The sequence below is a fragment of the Pan troglodytes genome, chromosome 10 (genome assembly GCF_028858775.2).
Source record: "Pan troglodytes isolate AG18354 chromosome 10, NHGRI_mPanTro3-v2.0_pri, whole genome shotgun sequence".
Taxonomy (NCBI): domain Eukaryota; kingdom Metazoa; phylum Chordata; class Mammalia; order Primates; family Hominidae; genus Pan; species Pan troglodytes.
The window spans coordinates 85748698-85766549 of record NC_072408.2 but is presented as its reverse complement, the minus strand read 5'-3'; the positions used below and the strand labels follow the sequence as shown (position 1 = coordinate 85766549).

General features: G+C 34.0%; 1 protein-coding gene across 7 annotated transcripts in view; it reads right to left on the bottom strand.

The window, feature by feature from the left end:
- Window positions 1–17852, bottom strand: part of SYT1 (synaptotagmin 1) — a 588739-nt gene that overhangs the window by 481056 nt on the left and 89831 nt on the right. Inside the window, exons 1-2 of one of the 7 annotated variants that reach the window (XM_054664525.2) lie at window positions 12067–12193; window positions 10859–10963 (exon numbers count right to left, since the gene is read on the bottom strand). The exons of 5 other annotated variants lie outside the window; for them this stretch is intronic. The gene's annotated coding sequence lies outside the window, so the exon portion shown is untranslated. Of the gene's footprint in view, window positions 1–10858; window positions 10964–12066; window positions 12194–17852 lie in introns of those variants that run through there. One more of the 7 variants, XM_054664526.2, reaches the window with a different exon arrangement.

The window sequence follows — 17852 nt, the reverse complement described above, 5'->3', positions numbered from 1 at the left end:
TGGCCTAGAGAAAATTTTTCAATTTCTTGGGTTTTCACTTCTTTAAAATGATGATAAGGGTACCAATCTTAGAGTTAAGAGGATAAAATGGGATGATATATGACAAATAAACGATTCAAATAATAACAAATAAATACAATAAATAAATAATACAAAAAATAAACAAACGAATAAATGATTACAAATAAATGTAAATGTTTAATGTTCAGCAAATGTTGGTCCCTTCCCACTACCTTGTCAACAAAACAGAAAATAGATATAGTAAAAAAATGTGAACTATGAATTAATAAAAGTCAATTATATTCATTTATTCAATAATTTTTTTTTTGAGACAGAGTCTCATTCTATCACCCAAGCTAGAATGCAGTGGCGTGGTCTCAGCTCACTGCAATCTTTGCCGCCCGGGTTCAAATGATTCTCCTGCCTCAGCCTCCTGAGTAGCTGAGATTACAGGCGCCTGCCACCGTGCCCAGCTAATTTTTGAATTTTTAGTACAGACGGGGTTTCACCATCTTGGTCAGGCTGGTCTTGAACTCCTGACCTTGTGATCCACCCACCTCAGCCTCCCAAAGTGCTGGGATTACAGGTGTGAGCCACTGCACCAAGCCTATTCCAGAATATTTTTGATGATTTACTAGGTTCCATGCAACATGAGATCTTTGATGAGAGAGTATCACATGATGGTAATGGGGCCTGGAGACCGATCTTGGCTCAAGTGTCAGCTCTGGGACTTATTAACTATGTGATTGTTGGCAAGTGGCTGAGCCCCATTCAGCCTCCTGTTTCTCACCTGTGAAAACTCTCAAAAAGTGGTTTCCCTCAAAGACTAGTTAAAGTGATATCTGATTTACTAGGTTATAATTGTAAAGATTGTAAGTATTAGCACTAGATGTAGATTTGAGGGGAACACATGTATTTGATTTGAACTTAAATATCATATATTTGAAATGCCAATAGGAAAATCAAGCACAAATATTCAGTAGGAAGCTGGAAACAGAGGATTATAGACTATATGCTCCAGGAGAGCAGAGGTTGTGCATCACTTGCTTAGTATTATTGTTCTATGCTCATAGTAGCTGCCTAATCTGTACATATAAAATGGCAACTAGCATTTTCATAAACTGAAAAGGAAAAATGATATCTCTTAAAGGCCTAAAACATCTCACAATATTTAATTCGTATTATTTAAGAAATATATCAGACAACAAATATTGATTTCCAATATGGTGAGGAACTAACAAATAGAGGAAGATTAAAGTGAATATAAAATTTTGAATCATTTAAATTTACAAATTTTACAAAGCTTAGAAATAAGATTAGGAATAATTTCTCATTGTCAGATTGGGCCTATTTTTATTTAGTGTGCATAAAATGTATCACTTTCCTCAGTGGCATATCAGAATATATTTGCATTAATAATAGTTAATAATAAAATATTATTATTTACATCAGTATTTTACAATTTTATAGAATTCTAAACTGTTCACATTTATTTGACCACAACAACCTTGTTATATATAAAAGTAAAGTGCAGAGGTTGTATCTTTCTTTCTTTTTGCTCTTCTAAGAGGAGAAGAAAAGTTATCAGCATTTGGGGCTCAAATGTTTTTTCTTTCAAAAGAATTATTTTTGTCTCAGTTACTCACTCTAAACAACCAAGACTGCTGTGAGAGGAGACTGAGACAGTTGCAGGGGATTAAGGTCATAACACTTACAGGAATTCTTTTACTTTAAGATTTTTAAACTTTAGTATCTTTGTAGGACTACAGTTTTATAATACCTTTAGAGCACAAATAGTAAAATAGTTTATGCCATATGCAGCATATTCACTATTTCAATTGTGACCATTCAGTGTAGTTTTGATATGTGCAGTAATTCCATTTTCAGTGAGCTAAGTTTTGGGCCTTATCTCAAATCATCCAAAATTCTAAAGAGAGTATGTATTATCCTCCCCTGCTTAATGCAGTAACCCTACATTTTAAAAGAAAATAGTAGCACATAAAGGATTTCTTTTCTCTGTTACCCTGCTAAGAATCTTAAACATTCAGATACATGATTATGAAATATAAGAAAGGGAAGCTTTAAGTTGGGTTTTGACATAATTCTAATATAAAACTAACTCAAATAGAGGAAAAACTACTAATGAAAACTTTTCAAATTATACTTTATTCCAGAGCCTCTGAGAAAATACACATTCAATTAATTATTCATTCATCTTTTTTTCATTCATCCTACATATATTTTTGGGACTTACCTTTGTGCCAGCCTTTGTGTTGAGATCTAAATTATGATTAAAAATTAGTTGGGTGGGGCCTGGATGGGAAAGTGTTATAGGAGGATGATTCAGAATGCCAAAGATTCCTCCAAAATGAGTGAGCATGTGCCGGGGACAGCTGAAGCACAGAAAGCAAAGTGAGAGTGGAACAGTAGTCCATTGTATGTATATACTACATTTAAAAAATGTATTCATCTGTCAATGGACATTTAGGTTATTTCCACATCTTGCTATTGTGAATACTGCTGCTATGAATATGGGAGTGCTAATGTCTCTTTGGTATCCTGATTTAATTCTTTTGACCAAATCCCAGGAGTGATATTACTGAATCATATAATAGCACTACTTTTAATTGTCTGAGAAGCCTCCTCTTGCTTTTTTAGCAGCTGAACCCTTTTTCCATTTTCATCAAGAGCATATAAGGGTTTCAATTTCTCCACAACCTTGCCAGCATCTGTTTTTTTGTTTGTTTTGTTTTTGTTTTGTTAGTGGCCATCCTAACAGGTGTGAGGTGATATCTCTGGTGTTGATTTGCATTTTCCTAATGATTTGTGAGGCTGAGCATCTTTTCATATATTTGCTGGCTAACTGTATGTCTTCTTTAAAGAAATGTCTGTTCTGGTATTTAGGCCATTTTTAAATTGGGTTGTCAGTGTGTTTTTTTTGCTATTGATTTGTAGGAGTTCCTACATTAAAAATTTACCCATCATTATTTATGGTTTGCAAACATTTTCTCCCATTCTGTAGGTAGTCTTTTCACGCCATTGTTTCCTTTACTGTGCAGAAACTTTTTAGCTAAATGTAGTCACATTTGCTATTTTTGCTTTTGTTGCCCGTAATTTTATTTTCAGACTCATGAAATCATTGCAAAAACCAATGTCATGATGTTTTTCCCTATGATAAACATATTTTAAGAATACAGATATATGGATAAGAAAATGTCATATATATATATGCGATTGAATATTATTTAGTATTCAAGGAGAAGGAATTCCTATAATATACAATGACACGAATGACACTTGAGGATATTACACTAAGTGAAATAAGACAGTCACAGAAGGTCAAATACTTCATGGTTCTAATTTATGAGACAGGTAAAATAGTCAAACTCATAGAATCAAAAAATGGAATGGTGGTTGCCCGAGACTAGGGGCAAGGGGAACTGGGGAGTTGTTCAATTGGTATGAAGTTTCAGTTTATGAAGATGAATTAATTCTAGAGATATTGTGTTAACTCTTCTTACCACAATAAAATGAAAAAGGAAGTCATTAAAAATTGTTAAGCCGGGTGGGCAATTCTACTTGATCAGACCTGAATTTTTGAAACATCATTTTGGCTGTGGCATGGTGAGTAGATTTCAGGGAAACAAAGATGGACAAGTTAAGCTACACAATTTTTTCTTTCCAATTCCGATTAATCAAATTCCTTGTACCTATGAGCCACATTATTAAAACATAATTTAAATGACAGCTCAGATTTAGAATATCCTATAGAGATTACGAATGAGAATACACACAGGCCAACCTCTCTCTCTCCCCCACCACACAAGATGGAAATGCACACACCTCACATATATATACTTATTCAATTGGTCCAATCTCTTTATAAATTTACCCACTTGGTTGATGTAATTAGGTCATAAACATTGAGATAGTTTTCTAGTACTGATGTCCAATATTTATTGATCATTAGGCTATAAAGGATAAGTTTGCACAAGAGAAAAGCAAAGGTACGTGACCCACGAAGTGATGCTATTATTAATTATAAGACTCAAAAAAAAAAAAAAGAAAGAATGCTATTGAATGATTACTGCGTACCAAGCAGTGGTCAAAATACTTTACCTCGTATTAAGTTATTCAACGTTTGCAACAATCATATTAGATAGTTCATATGTATGTTTGCTCCATTATATACCCAACCTCATTGAGATAATTCCCTAAGTTAGCTGAGTGACCCAAACTTGTGTGTAGACTCTCTATGTCAGCACAGTCCAAAACACTCAAGTAAGCAAACCTAAACTCAAACCAAACCAAGCCAAACAAAGCAAAACAACAACAAAAGAAAACAAAAACGAGAAGAAACCTATAAAACAACAAACAACATAATCCGATACATTCGTCCCAATACAATTTAGTTACATAGAATTATGTGACATTAAAAAATTGTAAGAATATTATAATATTACCTTTTATCTTTGATTGGTTCTTAGTAACTTATGAGTCAAAAAGTTGTCACTGTGAAGTTGCTAAAGTATAATATCAGCTACTTAGTAAATGATTATGTCCATTTGCCAAAATATGACATATCAAGCAGAAAAGAAAAGGATACCATGTTCAACAATTATTCCAGTTCAATTATACAGCTTATATCTTCTGGAAGGATGGTCATTTTATCTGTACTAAGAGCCCTTCTGCCTAAATAGTTTCAAGTTGTCATTAGTAATGCCTAAGAATTGCTCATTGTTAAGCAATGTATTCTATAACTACCTTCTCATGTTTATATGCCATACTGCTTGCGACCCAGGGAAATATCAACCTACTATAGGAGACATAGTTACAAAGATAAAATCTTCTCCTTCTACAAAGACAAAAAGGTATGATCAATTTTCATGAAGACATGAAAGCAGCCAATTGGTTCAATAGGAACGTGGTCACAGAAATCTTGCATCACTAGAATTTAAGAGGGTAAGAACTATTTAAAGTGTGGAATGTGCTGGGAACAGTGGCTGGTACCTGTAGTCCCAGCAGTTTAGGAGGCTGAGGTGGGAGGATCACTTGGGGCCAGGAGTTCAAGACCAGCTTGGGCAACACAATAAGATTATGTCTCCACAAAATACAAATTCAAAAAATTAGCCAGTGGGTAGGTGGGGCATACCTGTAGTCCCAGCTACTCTGGAGGCTGAGGTAGGAAGTGATCCCAGGAGTTGGAGGCTGCAGTGAACTGTGATCACACTACTGCACTCCAGGCTGCATGACAAAGTGAGAAATTTTTTCTAAAAAAAAAATTTCTTAAAAAATATAAAGCTTGAAGTAGCAAACTTAAGGAAACAGCAACAAAAAAATACTCAATCTTCAATACAATGGGCATTTTGAGTACAGAAATAAACTACTTCAGAAAGGTAGAATGAATATATATGTGTTTTTGAAGAAAACTTTAGAAAATTAATGGATGACAGAGCCATATTGGGCTATATAAAACAATTCTGATAGTTTTATATTGCTTTCCACCTCTACCATATGCTCCAAAGTGCTAACATGTGAACACAGACCACTGGGCTAATAGACATTCTTGCAATTCAAGTATAAACTAATATTTTTAGTTCTACAGGAAAAAAACATGGTAGGTCCTTCTTTAAAACTTTTAGCTAGGTCAAGTTTTTTTCACTTGAAAATTTTCAAAACTGTTCCATATTCCAGGTGACATCTCCCAGAAGCCATCTCTAACCCTATTGATTTAAGTGAGAATCCTTCCTGGGTACCTGCGGATCCTGCAGCCCCCTTCATAACATGACACTGATGGTGCCGCTCTGAACTTGGTCCTCTTCAAGAGCCTGGGATGTCCCAGAGCAGGAAGCACGCGAGAACATTTGTCTGTTACATTTAGCTCACCAAATGGTTTCATTCAGGCTAAAGGAACTCAGTTTTGTTGTTGGTGTTGCTGTTGTTGTTTGGCATTTCTTTAAGATAAGGGAAACTTAGGGATAAAGATTGAGTCAGAAAAGTGTTTCTATTTTCCAAATTATAAACATATTTACTTATTCACTCAAGAAATGAGCACTGATTTTGCAGGTCACTTTATTGCCAGATTGCTGTATATATTTAAATTGTGGCAGAAAAATATGACCAAAAAATTCCTGAAATTCAAGTTATTACTTGAAATGCATATTTAGAGAAAATCTGAAAAGGCCAATGTTTAGAAAGAAATCTACCTAAAAGAATGGGTTCAAATGGGGTTAAAACAAAAGCCAGCATAACTCCCAGAAAAACATATGAGTGGTAAAGTTGCCATTTTTATTAAATTTCTTCACTAATGTATTGACTATTAGACGGTAAAATTTTTAAAAACCAAGAATTTAAAAATATATACATTTTGGAACTTTGAATTTATATTACATTTTAAAACAGTTCTGGAATGCAGTTTTTCCTAACTTTGGCTTTGTATCAATTTCAAAATCACCAGTAGTGTTTATTTGTTTACTGATACCTGTAGTTCAAACTCTATAACCACAATTCTTCAGAAACAAAATTGCTTCATATGGCCCTTCTGATCATGGCATAACATTGAAATGCACTTACAGCTCCAAAGACATAAAAACATTTCCCCTGTTATCTCACTTTTCCACCGAGTTCCTCCCTGGCTTACATAGCTGGCATTGCAACTGCGTTTTTATTAATTTCAGACACGGAAGAACTCAGCAGCCTTCTCTGATGGGCACATATTCTTAAGAAGCCCTGACAGCTGTTGTTTGTAATAAGGGGCTAGAACCTCTATGTTTGACTTATTCTTCCTTTTTAGGTGTCTCTTGCTAGAATTGTCCAACAGAATAATGGATATCTATGGCGAAGTTCCCCCTCATTTACATTTTAAGGTAGCAGTGCCAATTCATAAACAATGTTTTTGTGATATCAGATGTGTACAAAAAAATTAAAGAACAAATTTGAAGCAAAATAAAATCAGTATTTTTATGTAAGGTAGCTTTTAAATTACAAATTTTAAAATAAGATTATCTCAGTAACTCTAAACAAACATCTTAAGCTATTATATTTGCAGTTACCTATAATTTTATTCTAAATATATTTATGAACATACATATTCAGTTAAAAAAATCTTTCTTCTAGCTGATTCAACACTTTGGAACATCTCCCGAGTTTCCCTCAATACAGCATGCATATATAAATTATGTATATACATGCTGTATTTTTTTAAGGTTTTAGTCTTTTATTTCTTAACAATAACTGTGAGGTAAGCAGGTAGCTACATTTGCGCATTCCAGCTTAGGTAGCTTCTCAAATTTCCAGAAGTTATCTAGGTATTCAAGTTAAATTCAGCTGAATGCAAATGGGCTTCCCTTATGCTGCAGTTTTATAGCTTTTTATCAGTTTGTAGATATTGACAGCTTTCTATCAGTTTGCAAAGTAACTAAATGGATTGACTGAATACTTTGCTGAAAAATGAAAGAATGAAGTTTGAGTTAGCATATTATAAGAATATTTATGTAGGAAATCTTTTCACATATCAAAAAAAAAAGTAGACTTGTAAGCCCTCTAAATATTTTTCTCAGATACTATACAGATCTTGAAAGTTTTCCACGTTTGCGTAAATGATCCAAAATGAGGTTAAGCATAGTGTGGTTTCCTTTATTTCAAATTACAGCTGCAAGTAATAAAACTCAATCACCATAAACAATAATGCATAGTTTTTTTTTTTTTTCTCTTCAGAAAGAGTTTTGCTTTTGTCACCCAGGCTGGAGTGTGGTGGTGTGATCTTGACTCACTGCAACCTCTGCCTCCCAGGTTCAAGTGATTCTCATGCTTTAGCCTCCCGAGTAGCTGGGATTTCAGGTGTGTGCCACCACACCCAGCATATTTTTGTATTTTTAGTAGAGAAGGGGTTTCACCATGTTGGCCAGGCTGGTCTCCAACTCTTGACCTCAGGTGATCCACCTACCTCAACCTCAGCCTCCCAAAGTGCTGGGATTTCTGGTGTAAGCCATGGCTCCCGGCCTTGTTTGTGTTTTGATTGATTTTGGCCTGTTCCTGAACATAACTGATAGGGACTAAATAAGAATTATATAAACAGGGGAAAAAAAAGAAAAAAAAAAACATGGCAAGGAACTTATAGACAAACTTGTTTTGTTTGGATTTGTGAAATAAATTTTAAAAAGAAATTTGAAGTGTTTATTGATTACTTCATTTCTAAGTGACAGCTCTTGTGTGCAGTGTTTATGCTGTTGCTTGAAACTACCTGGGCTTCAGAAGCATAATCCATTTATTAAAGGACACTTGGAGAAGGGAGATAAATCTTTATCTTATAACTTTCTTCACAAAGAAAGATGAAAAGTACACTCAAAAATGGTTTTTCCATAAAAATTAGTTTGAACAGAATTATAACAGGCTATGATCTCACATGAAACTATGCAAGAATTTAAAGGAAAAGAGAAATTAAAGTTTTTTAGTTATTTCTTTTGTTTGAAAATTATCTGAAGGCTGGAAAGCAAATAAAATTACAGATTGGGTCAACTGATTTTAAAGTCTTAAGCAATTTCTGAACCAAACAATTTGGTATAATGTTACTGATTTTCTACATTTTGTAGGATTTCTTTATTTACTTATTTTGTGAGTATTATTTGAAAACACCTTACAAGATTAAGATCTCCAGGTTTAAAAAGAAATGTGCACAGGACCTTAACAACCCAAAATAACAACAACAACAGTAACAATAACAAAAACCATGTAGTGATTCAGTTCAGCAGGCTATTTGACTCCCAAAGAAATGCAAAGAATATAAGCTTTTGCTTTAAAAAGAAACAGGATCCAACCTTGGCTCTACTCTCCTACTAGCTGTGTGATCACAAACAAATTACTTAATCTTTCTGAGTTCATTTTAAAGCTTCAAAATAAAGTCAATAAAATTCATCCCAAAGAGTTTTTGTATTAGTTGAAATAATGTAAGTATTATGCTTAATGCTTGAATGTCGTAAGTGCTTCAGCAAGAGGCAGGATGAGAAAGAAGAGTTTTCTTTAAAATACTTAGAAAGCACTTTTATTTAAGGAGAAAATGAAAGTAGGGGAAAAAAGTAACTACTTCTTAGGTATTCTTCTTTTTTTAAAATAAAGACAGGCTCTCACCATGTTGCCCAGGATAGTTTGAACCACTGGACTCAAGCTGTCCTCCTGCCTGGGCCTCCCAAAGGGCTGGGATTTCAGGCATGAGCCACTGTGACCAGTTTTAGGTGTTCTTCTTAATAATCAAGGCACACGGGTATATTTTCTGGTAAATTGACAATTGATATAAAAACTAAGCAGATGTTTGCCCATCAGTCTCCCTCAAACAGTGGACAGCCAGTGGAATCAACAAATGTGACTTTCAACAGCAAATCTTTTTCTGATTCTGACCTTATCTCCTTAGTCCTCTGATAAAATGGACAAAGGATATAGTCCATATTCACTCTGCTGTGCATTCTCCTTGAAATCACTGATGTGGGGCTCCTGTCCTATTTGATCTTTCTTTTTCAAGTCAGGAAAGGCTTTATGGCCTACATGGGTTTTGAAAAATAGACTCCATTTAACTGCTCTAGAGTACATTTAAATTCCCAGGAACTTTAGTTCTTCATGTACAAAAGTTTCTTGAACTTGATAGAACTTATGTCAAGAAATAAAGTTTATATTTTTAATTTTATCTTTTAACTACATTTTCCATAAGCTTTTTGAAACTCCCTTATATATACGGAGTCAAATCTCAATAAATGTTACAGAGTAATTGGCTACTAAAATACAGAACCTCTGCACAAATGTCATTATTTTTGACAATAAACATTTTTTTTTCATTTTTGATGCCTATTTTAAGTTTAAAATGATTTTCATCATTGTTTCAGGTGTTTGGGCCACATTCCTGAAACACGTTAAAACCTCCTCAAGTTTTCTTTCTAGCAGGGGTAGGGAGAGAGATATTAACTCAGTTAAACATCAAGACAATTTAATGAAATAGATGCTACTGTTTCCCCAATTTTACCCATGAGGAAACTGAGGCTCAGGGAAGTTAAACAAATTGCCCATCATGGAAAAAAAAAGGAGAAGAGCTAGGATTCAAACTCAATAAGTGTGTCTCCAGATTATTTGGCTGTGTTTTATATTAATATCTTATGTTAAAATGTTCCAGGTATTTCTCAGACTGTTATTGCACTTTTGTGAAATATTTATTAAATGCACATCCTGCCCCCCCATACCAGTCATTCTGTCAATGTTGGTACTCCATTATTACTAAGATACTCTCTCCCAAATTACTACATACCACATTTCCATTCAAAAAGTATCTGTGTTCAACAGAGAAGTAAAGCACCTTCATACTGCACCTTCATTGCAGTATTTTTTCATATTATAGAAGTTTCCTTCCTTACCCACACACCTTGACCTCTTTTATCACCCCATTCCACACAGATCAACTCATTTATTTTCAGCCAGAGAAAAATATTAAACTACGAGTTTGAACTTGAAATTTCAAAAGATAGGGGAAAATGCAATTGATAGTGCAGACATTGTATTTGAGTGCTTCTCTCTGTCTCTCTCTCTCTACATGCACGCACACACACACACACACACACACACACACACACACACACACACAAATATCTTGGCAGAAAATAAAACGCATGGACCCAGAAAACTGTTAGGTTAAAGGCAAAAAAAAAAAAAGTTTCTTTCTGGTCCTTATAAAGCTTGTAGTTCAATGACACTAAAACCAATTGCTGTGGTTTGAATGTTGTGTCTCCAAAAATGGCATTAAGAGGTGGGCCTTTGGGGGGGCTCTGCCCTCATGAATGGAATTAGTGCCCTTATAAAAGAGGCCAAGAAGCTTGCTTACCCCTTCTGTGGTGGGAAGACATATAGAAGTTACCACCATAAGGAATGGGCTCTCACCAGACAGAATCTGCCAGGGCCTTGATCCAGGAGCTTCCAGCTTCCAGAACTGTAAGTAATACATTTCTGTTATTTATAAATTACCCGGTCTAAGGTATTTTGTTATAATGACCCAAATGGTCTAACATACCAACTAAAAATCTATGTGACAAGTAAGCATATGCTTTTCCCTGAGGCACAACTGGTGTTATGGCATTCAAGATCTATGGACAAAACCTGAATGTGTGTTCGAAAATCGATCAAGCAACGCTTTTCTTGTCTTCTGAATTTTGATCCAGTTGATCATTCAGATATCACCTGAATATAACATGTTATACAAAACCAAACAGAACTGTTGAATTATTAGAAACTCTGTTTAACCGTCACTTCAAAATGAAACGGCATTAATGACATCAAAAAATTCTTTTATAGGAGAAATAATTTAAAAACCAGAAATGTGAAATTAAAAGACAGAAAAGCAAATCTCAAAAGGCACATGAACTCAGCAGATGGATTTACACAGTTTTCTCATCTTCAAACTTCAGAAAAAGATTTTGATTATCTCCCTTGAAAACTGTTGTTATCATTAAAATAAAAATTCCATCATCACTTCCCTTTCACTTAGTATTCAGGATAATCACAAGCTCAAAAATAGAATTTAAATTTCTGACTAATAGTGCAATAAAAGAGTAGAGAAATATAATGCAGGCAATATGCATTTGTTTAAGTACATTTTAGCAAATGGCTCCTTTAGATCTAGCATTCATTATTTTACACAGATAGATGAGTTACATATTTTATTTTTCCCTCATGTGCTAATATTCAACAAAGTTCTAAATGAAAAATACTTCTATTTAAAGTTATTCATCATAAAATACCATTATTGAAAACAAATCTGTAGGGTAAATATCATATGCACAACAAACTGATGAAGCTTAAATTAGCTCAATATTAAAAAGATATTTACATATATTTTTCTTTCTCTCTCTCTCTCTCTCTCTCTGATGTTCCATGTATATTTTTATTATAAGAAAAGCTACACAGGGTACCACATAGGATCATTTTGAAGACTGTCACTTAATACCTGCTATCATTTTGATAATTTAAAAAATTACTATATATTCAAATATAAAAGTTATGTTAATAAGTAAAAAGTGGAAAAAAATCAAATACCTGCTCCTCAAGTCAGAGAACACAAATAATAGATGATAATGTTTGAGTTAATTGTGAGGCTGTAATTTGCAGCAGATTTATTTTCATGGTCAAGGTGACTTCTGGATATACTGAGTGAATCCTTACACAAAACTATACCAAAGAGAAAACATGTGTCAACCCTGTGGGTGGAGGTGACATGCAATTTAAAATGTTTAATTACACATTTCACCTTAGCTAAACATCCTGAAAGATGACATGATCTAATTGGAGATTAATGCATTATTTCTCTAAGGCCACAAATGAAGTAGCAGCTAGAGAAAGTATCTCTCTGATTCTCTAAGTAGTCCAAGAATTCTATGAAGTGCCTTTGTTCGCCATGTGAATCTGAATAATTTGCCTTAATATCACTGACCCTATAAAAACAACTGAAATGTTAGTAGACATATAAATATCATTGAGGATTTTTAAAAAAATATTTGGATAGTTTTAAAAAGCAACCCTGGCTAGGGGCCCAAAGCAAACCAGTGTAGTGCTAATAACAATAAAAAATCTGATGCACTTTCTTTTCCCTTTCTCTTCTCTCCCACATAGTCCTTCCTTATTTCTCACTCTACTGCTCCAGGCTCCAAGTTATTTCTTTCTAAATATTTTAAGAAAAATTTCAAAATGGTTTTTCTTTTGGCTAAGTAATATTTGTGTTTTCTTAATGTCATACTGTGGTTTGGATTTTCAAATTTTACAAAAAATTGTGTTTGCTGAATGCCTGACTCTTTCAGACATTGCTTCTTGTGCATTATTTCGATTTCCATGAGTTTTCAAAACAATAATACCTCAAAGCTCCTTAAACGGGGCAAGACTTTAGGATTGGGCGATGATGATACTGTTCATCCAGTATGAGTCAGTGTATACATAAATGCAATTCGGATACTTCTAATGTGCCACACTCTATGCTGGAAATAAAAAGGTGAACTAATCCATCTAAGTAACCCCTAGGAGCTATAACAAATCAATGTGATGGGTGCAATAGCAGCACATGAGCAATGCATGTGTGCTCTGAAGAGGGAATGTTCATTTTGAAGTGGACTCTCAGACCAGATACAAACATATCCATTTCATCTCTTCCCTATATCATTCATTCCTATTCTCATCCTTTAATATTAAAAAAATCCACTTTCTCCAGACTCACAATAGTCTAGCCACACAACTCGTCTTTTACTCATTCACTCATGCATCGATTCCTACCACCAATCTTGTTATTGTGCCCTTACTATGTGTTAAAGGCTAGAATACAGTGATGAAGAAAATAGACAGTTCTGCTTCCAAGGAGCCTATGGGGATGAAGTAAACTGAATGTTTATTTAATTGCAATTATTGAGTGCTAAAAAATGAGACATAAAAAATTTCACCCTCTTGGTTTTCTCATTAAAGGTCAATTTTTCCTTTCTTTAATCTAATTCTGGCTTTGTTTTTAATAGTCAGCTTAAGAAAAACAAAACAAAACAAAAATCCCTCAGCATATAGAATGTGATTTCAATAAATCTATGCAGTCTCTACTTAGGAAAAGTTGGTCTGTTTTCATGATGGAGAAAGGGTTGTGTCATCCCGAACAACCTCCTTTAGCAGTGGCCATTTAGAAGACCAGAATTTACATAGTGGTCATAAAGCCATTCATTTATTTTTACCCTGTGGAAAGAAGAACATAGGGGAATGTAGGAATAGAGTGATTCTGTGGACCTAAAACATGACAAAACTGTAGTCTAGGAATATTCCAGAATTACCTATAAATTAATAGTAACAACAGTACTTTTTGCTTTAGCCATATACAGTATTCATCTGAACAGAGGATGAGTCATGGTATCCTGACAGTCCATGCCGAATTTGAAACAAACTGGACCTATAATTTATAGTACAATAGAACCCAAGACAGAGGCACATGCAGTCCAGGCTCTTTAAATATTCTATAAATAATAGCTCAGAGAGGCACAATTGACAATGAGCAGAGGCTGGATGATGAATCATCAAGTAGTTTAAGTAAAACCCTGCCTGATTAAATGCTTTGTTTTTAAACCACCTGCATCAGTGTCTGCTGTAGCAGGACAGATCAAATTGTTCTAGGTCTTTTTTTGAAAAAGCAGACAGGCTTACAAATGATAAGTTTTATTATATTATGAAACTGATGCCAAACTGAAGCGCTGAGTATTGTGTAATTCCAATTATCTCCATTTTGGCCCAGGATTTCGTGCCAGGCAATGTTACAGATGCGGCTAATGTAAATGATCAAGCTTCTTCATGGTTTTGGGTTGTATGCTCATAATTTCATTTTGCTCTTCATGGCCTGGAGAATTCATTTTTCCATCCTTCACTTCGGGAGTCTTTTCTGTTTATCCCACCAACCAGTTACCAGATGCTATGCCGACTAAGCTAATTAGTGGAGTCTCCTTCGAAAGCTGGAGCTTGCTGAGTGTGGTCATTAGAACAGACAGAAGTGCAGACGCCAGAGATGCCCTGAATGACACATAAGCTCCAGAAAGCACTCACGCAGCCAAATCACTGGGAGCTGCACGGAGGTTGTGACTAGACAATGGCAAAATATCCACTCAGGTGAACAAAAAAATCTGGTCATTCATCAGCTTTTAACATGCTCACTGGTAGGTTGACTAACTTGTTCACTGTACTGACTCAAAATACAGACTAGGAGAGTTTTAAATTACTGTTAACCAGGCATTGTATTTCTTTGCATAATTACACATTGACATCACATATTAAATGGTACATTTCTCCCACCTTGGAGTATTCCAATTACTTTAACATTTTTATGTTATTAAATACCATATTAATGTTGTCCTGGAAACCAAAATTACACTGGTGTTCATATGTCTTCTGTATTATAACTCCAAATGAACTTTGGACTATAATTTCACCTCATAGTCGACATTATAACAATTCCTTGCCCATATAACTTTCCTACCTACTATATTGGTAACTACTACGTGAAGATATTGATTCTATGTGTAATTTGTTTTTATATCCCTAGAGTCTAGCATAAATCTAGGAAATAATAATTGTTTCATAAGTTTTGTTTAATAAATAAATAGATGACTTCCTGGTCCCATAATAGACTGACGTATTAGGAGGTAAAGAACGCTTTTTACTCAAAAGAAAAAAAAATAATTGTTTAAAAAGTTACAAGTAAGGATTTATTATGAAAGCAATGGGATTACTGAATTAGGAAAAAAGATTTAGTCCATATACTGAGAGTTTGGACTTGACTATCACTCTGGAGAGAATACATACGTTCATTTATGTAGAGGATTGCCTCATTTTCCAACCAAACCAATTAGTTCCAATATACTATAATATGCACCGGATGGGAAAATTTTATTTTTGATGTCCATGGGTGATGTCAATTTGTATTTAAAATGTAGAAATATAGAAACCCATCATTCCTGCTGAGACAATTTGTGAGCTGATACTTTTGGCTAGAGCACAATGGCAACTCCATTTTTGTCTGAGCAGCCAGGTTTCCTGTTAAGGATGTTAGGTGAAAATCAGAACAGCACAATTTTTGTGCTGTTTAGAAAAGCAAATCAGAGATTTGTGGTTAAGGAAAACAGTTTGAGACTCAAACCATCTGATTAAAAAAGCATGATCTAATCAAATAAATATACATACATTTAAAGTGCCTTTCCTGCAGTTTGTTGACCTGGAATGAGCAAGGACTCATCCAAACACAACTGATTTTGAAGATCTGTTTTGCCATATATTATGTATGTGTCTTTCAACAAACTTTTCAACTTCTTTGAAACATATTGTCTTCTACTGTAAAACAATGCTCACAATTTCTACAAACAAATGTTTTGATTTTATGAAATTATATATGAAAAAGTCCCTGGCAGTTCCTATATATTCCACTGAAACTGGTCCCCTCGTATCACAGAGGCTTATTAGAAACTGTGTAAAAATGTAAATTCCACTAGAAGTGTGTGTGTTGCATGATTGTTCATTTACATATGTTGCATGATGGCTTATATTACTACATTAAAAAGATACTTCAAAAAGGATTATTTAATTGAATTATGATGCAGTTATTTAATTAAACACTGTAGTGACAAAATTATAAGGTAGGTTCATATGTAATGATATAAAATGCTTATGCCTCATGACTGAATGAAAATCTAGTCTATAGCAAAATGTTATAGGAAAATGTCATTAATGCAAAAATACATATTCATGCACTATCAAAAGTCTGAAGGGATTTACACCAAACTGATTATTGCAGTTACTTTTAGAGTATATAGTAATAATTCCAGGGAGGCTGTTACTTTCTTTGTGTTTTTGAAAAAATAATTGGAGAATTGTGGGTTAACAGAAAAATGCTAAAATATTTGTAACTTGTGAAAAAAAGTTATTCTGCTGCTATGTACAAACATTTATTATATTATTTATTTACTCTTCCTGTTCAGTTAGAAATGCATATCTTAAAGGTTTTCATAGTTCAGATAATCCAATAGAATTTAGGTTGCCCAGTTTCACATTTTTCCTGTTTGTCCTTTCACCCTAATGGGATGGAACTGCCCTACTATCCTCTGTGGCTTCTCTGTTTCTCTGATATGCTTCTTTCTCAATATGCTGAATAAGCCAAAATGAGAGATTTGAAAATCTGTCATATTTTCTCACTCAAAAATGAATTTCGTTACTTGCCTCCTTTGAATTCTCTTCTTTTAGGGGAAGTTTTTATGTCTGCAATAACCCATCTTGGATATTTTCTATAGCAATGACTCAGAAACATTTGCCATTGTCAGTGATTTTCTGGAACACAGATACTTCAAAGTGAATTATAAATGCAATGGTATTTGAAATCTCTTAAACTGGATATTATTTAAGGTTTTTTTTTTTAATGAGCTATATTGTCTTGTGAGAACTCACATCTTCTAAACTTACTTGGAAATATCTTGAAACCAGTAGACATATTTTACTCGTTATCATTGACCTGCACAGAAGTTAGTTGGTATTACTTTAAAAAAGTAATAAAACTTTATTTCACACCCATTTTAATATAGCCATCTTGACTATTCATGCAATATATTTATCAAATTTTCTTCAAGTATTTCATGGGAGTCCTATATTTCTAAAATTATGTTCTACGGTACAACTACAATGGCACTTTTTCTAGTATTTTTTGCCTATGGTTCAAAAAATATGTGTTCTCATATTAGCTCAGAGGTATACCATTTCTTTCCTATAATTGTAATCCTTGTTTGGAGAAGTCCTATAGCCAATCACTAGCAACTGGCATAAAGACAATCACTGAACTTAGTATGACTAAAGAAAGCAGTGACCCAATTCAAGAAACCTAAATTTGGTAGTTGATAATGTAATATAATATAATATAATATAATATAATATAATAGGCCTTGATTTTTGCTACAGAAAAAGAGATTTTAACTTAGGCTTCTGTAAGAAACTTACATTTGAGATAGCAGAACTGGAGTTGTCACAAATTTATTATCGGAGCATGTTATGGAAACACCTCTCCATGGACACTATGCAAGTAGTTATCTCACTTTTGGCACAGTGCACAGGAAGAAAATGGATACTACTTAAAATGCTAACGTGTTCAGTTTAATTTAAGATTTTCATATGTCTGTGATAAGATGAAAGGAAAATGAATTCTTGACCAGATTAGAATCTTGAGAAACTGTCAGTCAAACCCCGCTTGTCATGCCTTAGGTTAATAAAATTCACATAATCCAATATACACATCAATATATTAAATGCAAATTTTTATCTGTGAAGTCTAAATT